This window comes from Megalops cyprinoides, chromosome 1 (genome assembly GCF_013368585.1).
Source record: "Megalops cyprinoides isolate fMegCyp1 chromosome 1, fMegCyp1.pri, whole genome shotgun sequence".
Taxonomy (NCBI): domain Eukaryota; kingdom Metazoa; phylum Chordata; class Actinopteri; order Elopiformes; family Megalopidae; genus Megalops; species Megalops cyprinoides.
Window position 1 is genome coordinate 52,916,887 of NC_050583.1, and position 8,049 is coordinate 52,924,935.

Here is an 8,049-nt window from a genome sequence, read left to right on the forward strand (position 1 = left end):
ATGTTCACAGAAAAACACACGCGCGCACACACAATACTTCAAAGATAGTTTGTAGTAACCACTAACTTAACATTGCACATAAGGAGCCAGACACCTGCATCAACCTATTCCTGCCATACATTATTGGCATTTAGCAGATGCTCTTACCCAGAGCAAATTACATCAGTTACAATGATATCCATTTATGTAGCTGGATATTTATTAAGGAAATTGGGGGTTAAGTACCTTGCCCAGGGTACAACAGCAGTGCCCCAGCAGGGAATTGAACTATCAACCTTTTGGTCACAAGTCCTGCTCCTTAAACACTATGCTACACTGCCAATAGCTTCAATCCTACCCACATGTGACATTAGCTGTCACGTGAACAGCAACTGTTAGTGGAACTTTTTATTACAGTTTATTTTTATGTTGTTTAATTAGTAGAAAGTAAGCTGTGAAAAGAGACACAGACTTTGACAGTGTCTTTCTAGCACCTTGAGTGTTTACCTCTTGCAAAAATATCAAAGTGAAAGGGGTCCGCTGAGTGCAATAGACTTTATATGAAGGGAAAATGTTACTCATGTGATTGATAATGACAATGATTTTGTGGTCAGCCCCAGTCAATCAAGGCACTGCAATTGAAAAGGAAGCCTTTGTCTTTCTCATTTTAGCATTAGTGTGTGTGTGTGTGTGTGTGTGTGTGTGAGAGCAGTGAGGGAGGCTGGAGGTAGTCCTTGCCATGACAACAATACGCCATTGCATACTTCAGCCTGGAGGATCAGCAAATTTAGCAGCTCTATGAAGAGTGCCACCTGGTGGACAGGCAGAGAGGCATCGTACATCTGACTGAGTCTGCACCAGTGCCTCCCCCTCACCACTATAACAACTGACACGCAAACACACAAACACAGACATACGCCCACCTCATCTTCCCCGAAGCATGCTCACAGCCACTTCAGCACCCCTCTGTTGAACAAGCCCTTTTTTATGTTTACTGGAAGTGCTTCAATTAAAAAAAGAAACATACAGGACAAATATTCTTCTATTTTAAGGCAAGGAAAGCTGGAAGTCTTTGCTTCTCTTAAAAGACTAATGAGGTATCATAACCTTGAAAATGACATTTTCAGCTGTACAAATTGATAACATGAAAAATGGTGAAAGGGTGCCTGGAAAGGAAACAGCATTGAAAAGGCTGTAGGAGACCTTGAGCAGCTGCGAGCATGTAGGCACGCTCATCGTGTCATTGCCGTTGAAATGAAAGGCACTAACCAACTGTAACCCGGGCTGCCATCAGAGGTATTCAGCTGCGACTGCAGCGCGTCTCTGTGGTATTCGATGTCATGCCCAGAGTCCCTATGTCAGGAGAGAGACAGCAGACTTTCCCACAATGCCACAGATATGCCCAGTCACCCAGAGCACTGGGGTAACTCCAAGTCCATTATAGCCAGGTCGGGCTATATTCCAATTTTCTTTTTTTCCACATTCTCTCTCTGTCTCTGGTTTTCTCTCTCTCCCTCTGCCTGAATTTCTCTTTCCCCCTCTCTGTTTCTCCTGATTCTGTCTGTTTCTTTGTCTCTCTCCCTCTGCCTCTATTTCTCTTTCTCCATCCCTGTTTCTCTCTTTCTCTCTGCCTGCCTCACTGTTTTTTCCTCTTCTTTCTTTATGTGTGTCCCTGAGTCTTTCTCTGTGTCTTTCTCCCTCCCTTTATCTGCCATCCTCTCTCTAAAACCACACCCAATGCTTTCCGATATCCAGATAGAAAAACGTCACTACATCCTGTGGGTACTGCAACTCAACAGGGGGCGCTCACTTAAATCAGGAAGATACACCTCATGACAGGAGTGGTTTAGTCAGTCCAGCATCAGAAATCCACTGTTTAAACACCGGTCTTTCATCTCCCTGAGAACATTACACTAATCTAATTTTCATACTTTGCCTGACAGTTCGAATACCATTTGCACACACGCTGGCTGACGTGTACAAAGGAGATTGCCAGAAGCTGTTATTAAAGTGCAGCTCTGCACGTATAGAGACATGACAGTAATCACAACTGATATGTCACAAAGTGAGCAGGGCAAAACAGAAGCTCTGGGATGAAATGATGAGGTGATTAAGAGAACGAGCTAATCACCTCTAATTTATTCATGGTTTTTCCCTTCCAAGAGAGAGGAGTACCCTCACAGCATTCACTAGCACACACAGTCATGACGTGGAGCAGGGTATCTGGAAAGCAGACAAGCAGGCATGCACGCACGGGTAACACATGCAGACACAAACACGCACAGAGACATCGCAGACACATCATTACACATGTATACACACACATGTGCACGAACGCGTACACACTGACACAAAGTCACACATCACTAACACATCACACACCACACAGACAGACACACACACACACACGTTCACACTCAGACACAAAGTCACATATGGTTAATGCATGCACACATAACATATGCAGACATTGTAGACACAGACTCACACACCCACACACATACACCCACACTATCTCTCTCTCTCTCACACACACACACACACACACACATTTACACAGGCAGCTAACATACTCCTGGTCACTTGCTCCCAGTGCCTTCCTTGATACTGGGGCCCACAAAATGGCAGACATTGTCCATGGAAGAGCAGTTCCTCCGTGCACACGTCTCCAAACAGAATAGTGCTGGCCTGGCCACACAGAAGGCACCATAAAAACCATGAGCATAGCAGTGATGAATGCAGCCTGCCTGGCTGAGGACTTACAACTGTTTGTATTTGTTTTAAAAGCAGTGCAGCGCTTTGTCAGAACCAGGCCCCAAATCCCCTCAATCTCTGGCAGCCCCGTGATTTATCAGAGCTGAAGAGCTGAGAGAGTTATGGGGAGGGCAGTAGAGCTGAGAGGAGACAGCTCAACAGCTCTTAAACTTCCCCTACGTTCCCCAATGCCAAATAAACCACTCGGCCAAGCCATATTTCAGAGGCTCCAGTGGCAGCATCTGACAGGACATGGCCTGCTCTGGAGACCTGCAGGAGGGATAATGTTTAGGATCAGGGTTAGGATTACAGTTATGGTTAGGGTTAGGGTTAGGGTTAGAATTAGGGTTAGGGTTAAGATCACTGTTAGGGTTCGGGTTAGGATTAGGGTTCAGATTAATGTTAGGATTAGGGTTAGGGTTTGGGTTATGCTTGCGGGGGGGCTGCTTCCACTTCGTTCAGCACTGTCAGGTGCCTTGGATCATTTGCAAGTAGGATGGGTGCTTGATGCCTTCCTGGCAGAAACACGCTATATACGACAGAAGACAAGAGGAACTGGGCTGCTCATTCAGTTTCCCAGGTGGGATTCTGTCACTGTATCCTTGAGCTATGTGCTTCAGATGAATTGCTTCAGTGTACGCTTCAACCAGCTGCATAAATGGATAGGTAATCATGTAAGAAAAGAACAAAAGTTGAGTGATACAGCCTTAACTGTTTTTTTTTTCTTGGCATACTGATAAAGGAATTGTTTGACACTATCAAAATGACATATATTTTCCCTCCTTCCACTTTTATTTAAGAAAAACCGTCAAGTGTGCAATGAGCTCTGACTGTGCTAAACTGTGTCCATTATCCTTCTCCACAACACAGTGCTTTCTAAGCACTCCTTTTTTTGCAAGTGCCAGGATACTGGGATCAGTGGGTGGCAGCTCACACTTTCTATGTCAATACTTCTGTCTACTGCCCTCTTGCTTTGGCACTAGCGATCCAGAATCATTGCTCACACCCAGATCGCACAGCTCCTTGGTGATTAAATCTGCAGTATACACACTTAGCAGCTATGCAAAAGCTGTTTCACTGGTACAAGAAGAAAAAACCTCAAAAGAAAGACAGTCTGGATCACCTAAAACATGTGGTGGTGGCAATGTGGCATAGTGGTATGGAGCATGGTTTATAAGTGAAGGGTTGCTGGCTTGATTCTCCCCTGGGGCACTGCTGCTGTACCCTTGGGCAAGGTGCTTAACCCAGAACTGCCTCAGTAAATATCCAGCTGTATGAATGGATAGCACATAAAAATTGTATCCTATGTAAGTAACTCTGGATAAGAGCATCTGCTAAATGACAATATTGTAATGTAACATGTTTATTAAGATTTATTTATGATTGTACTAGAAGTCTAACCAAAGCCAGAGCCAGCACTCTGGAAAGCAGGATGACTCCCCCAACAAAACACCCCTGAGGTTCCTGTGTGTAACCAGCCTTGTCTTGCCCTTAAGGCCACAGGAGAGCACCATCTGAATCAGAATTAAATGCAAATCGTCAAATCGCAGAAGTGGCTGCTCGCTTGTGGCTGCCTCTCTTATAAGAGGGTCATATTTATGCTCCATTTAATCCACATTTTTTGCCTCTTTTAGATTACTAATCTGAATGAGGTTAATCTGTTTTCATATATGCAGGTAATGGGGATTTTTAAAAGGTCTCCTTCGGTCTTCTATTAAATTACTTGTAACATACAATGAGAGAATGGTTAAACGTAATTTCTGATGTTGCTACGTTCTGCTCTATCAAATGAGCGGGGTAAAGAAAATAAACAGCCATTGATTTGTCAATCAATACATCGCTGGAGCACTCTCACAGTTATTCCCCTTATCTACGAGATTAAACTCCTGGTGGGCTTCAAATAACCAGCTGCGCGCTCGAGGCATACCGCGGGCTTTATTAATAAATGGAAGTAAAAATCAATTACGAGCAGAATTATAAAAACGGCACGGTAAGTGGAGTCAGAGAGGCTGAAGGAAAGAAAAGGGTCGAGGCGTCCGCTGGCGCGTTATGGCGGGAGCATCTGCCCCGACTTTTGCAGCATACAAATCAATTTTCTTATTAATCTCTCGCCGGGGAAAATGTGCTTGTTTTTTTTTCCTTCCCGAGTCAATACTTCTGTGCGCTTCGTATCGGCTGGAATGTTGCCAGAATGTCAACGACCATTGAGACAGAAATGAGTTCTTGTTCCTCACTCCTGAGTGCATCCCTCGCACTCGGCTCTCCATCAGCCCGGAGCTCTTTCATTTCCTATTGAGGGAATGCACATACGAGGTGGGGGGATTTCTGGGGTTGTTATATTATTTCTCTATTTAATATTTATTTTATATCATTTGTTTCGTTTTATTATTATGAATTTCTTATCCACCCGTCTGTCTATTTTTAAACGCATAACTTTCCATCTCAATATACATCTAGTGTAAGAACAAAACAGACAAAACACCCCGCAGAAACATAAACATTTGTTAAGTGGATGCTAAAATAAGATGGCAGGGACAGTTTGACGGTGGGGTTTTCAATAATCGTACAAATAGTTAAGTAATTGTCAGCATTGCATAGGCCTGTAGATGATAAATGGATTCCCCCCCGATGGCTTTGTCTCAGACAGATACTGCCAAATATCTGAAAATATGTTGCTACGCAGGCTGTGCGGTGCTGATCGGTTTGCTTTACGTCACGGATCAGCTCGCTTTAATAGCAGAGTCTATGCCTCACGTGGATCGAAACACATCATTCACGACTCGAGTGGTACCTTGCTGAAGAGCACCGTGGCACCAGCAGTATGGGGGCTAAGCTTCCGTTTCAATAACAGGGAGGGTTGGAGAATACAGGCAAGGATTAATGAGATCCGTCGTGCTGATGGCGCTGCAGTTGCCGCTGCCCCTGAGAATAACAACCGCTGCCGGCACCGGGCGAAACGCGCGGGCCGCCGCATGGGAGACGCTTCACAGGCCCAGTAATGTCGCAAACTCCTGCAACACATTAATATAACAAATCTCTGACGCATGAATTGCAAATAACCGGAGGAGCAGTCTTCTCATCTTGGTCCCAAATCGGCTGAAGGTGGAGGGGGTTGGGAATAAATCACTTTTGCGCTTATCTCGAGCAAGGGAGGAGTGGGGACTCCTACCATGCTATATAGGCTATAAAAAAGAAAGGCTACATACAAGGAGAACTTGTATTAGTTTACCTTATGTAAGTAGTAATTGTTGTTACTTTGTACACCCATCTTAGAACGTATTCTAAAACGTATTCTATAATGCATGCATAGGACTCCTTAAAACGCATACATAAATTACACTGGTAATAATTTATTTATTTTGCGATATAGGCTGCGTATTCTGCATGTTGAAATGCAGCACTAGTTCGAGGACGATAGTGGATTCATCAATGTGCATTACCCAATACATCATGAAATACCATTGTTGATGGTATTGTTTACTCAAAATTCCTCAGAAATAACCTCAACTCCATTGTGTTGTATTTTAATTTTCGCTGCGCCGCCGACGGGAGATCGGTTGATGTAATGTAAGCATTGTGTGTTTGCTTTTATTAGCCTGTTTTTTTTTTTTTTTTTTAATTTCGTGTTGTCCCTGAATTATTTATGGACAGCAAGCTTTAAAAAACCGAGGAGCATGAAAACACAAACACAGCGGAAAACTCTGAAACCAGTATCGACGCCCCTGTCTTGCTTCGATGTTTAGATTGTGGAGGGTGTTTTTCATCACAGCGTTTGACTTTTCGTGCCGAGGACCATAAATGAAATGAATGGCGGGCCACCGCGGCTACAGCTGGGTGCGTTTTATGGGTTTCCTTTATATAGCGCGGTGCTGCACCCCCCTTCAGTCCCACTGATATTGTTACAGAGGGTCCAACGTGGCAGTGCCGCGCTAAAGACAGACAAAAAAAAAAAGTCCTGAAGAAAGCTGGGGACGTGATTCTGGGGATGTGTGCTGGATTTTATTGTGTTTGCTGACGATGTAGATAAAAGTATGAGGTGGATGTGAGATAACGCCGTTGGGATTTTCCATCTCTCGGCTTTGGCTGTCTCTCCTGTCATTTGGTAAACATTACAGCGGCGGTGCTGGAGGCAGCTGGCACCGCACTTTTTAGGAAGTGAATCTTAAGACGTTAAACACAACTGCTAAAAAAGAGAAAACCTGTTCCTCAGAACATTACACCTCTGCTACAGTGACTGATTGAATTTGCGAAAAGCACGAAACACACATGTCCCTCCAGTAAAACGTGCATTCCTGACTGTCAACACGAAGTCTGCGATGCTTAATGGTTAGTCTAGTAGTGTTATATGTGTTTAAAGCGGTTATTTGTGTGTGATACCACTGGGAGCTGATAGATTACTTCTTCTGAATATGTGTCCATGGAGCTGTCCAAGGAAGAGTAAATAAATAAGCAGGTGTATAGCAGCGTTATTGGCAATATTCTAGAGTGGAGGTTTGGGACCTGGGTAATGTTCCTTGTTCAATAATCTTAGGTAGAGTATAATTTGATGATGATGATGGTGGTGACGATGACAATGATGATGATTGCAATGATGGTGATGATGATGATTATTATTAGTAGTAGTAGTATTCGTTGTAGTAGTAGTAGCTGTATCTTCATAAATCATAATTGTAATCACAAAGAATTGTGCAGTTATTTTGCATTTATAATCATAATGAATTCCTGATATTAAATTAAATTCACACAACTACACCAGGTTTTAGCTAGTGTGTGTTTTCCAGCAATCTGGATTAGCTAATTTTATTTTGTCACTCCAAACCAAAAAATGGGCCATTTAAATATATATGAGAAAAGGTTGAGGAAATAAACTTCCATTTAATACCAAAATATCAGAACTCATTGCAAAAGCCACGCACTGACAATCACAGTCAACTGGGTGAGTCATTAGCTCCTGTAGCCCTTTGTGTTAAAGCAAAGTTTAACCATTGTTTCCTCTAGAATCTTCTCAAGCATGGAGGCCTGTCCTTTGTTATCTCTGAAGAAAAACAGTCTTTACTCTGTTCAGCAGACCTGTTCTGAGTCTGCTGTACAGAGAACCCTCTAAGAAGAAGACAGTCACATTACTCAGTGGATCTACTTTGAACTCACCTAGACCACTGTACATTCCTTACCATGAACGATGTATGTGCTAGCCAATCATCTTGTGACTTTTACACCAACAGAGTCAAGACCCATGAACTTCCTCCCTAAATATGTTGAGTAGTCAGCAGGGGCGTTTCTAGCTATTGAAAAGATCAAGTCAAGTTTGCCTGAGGC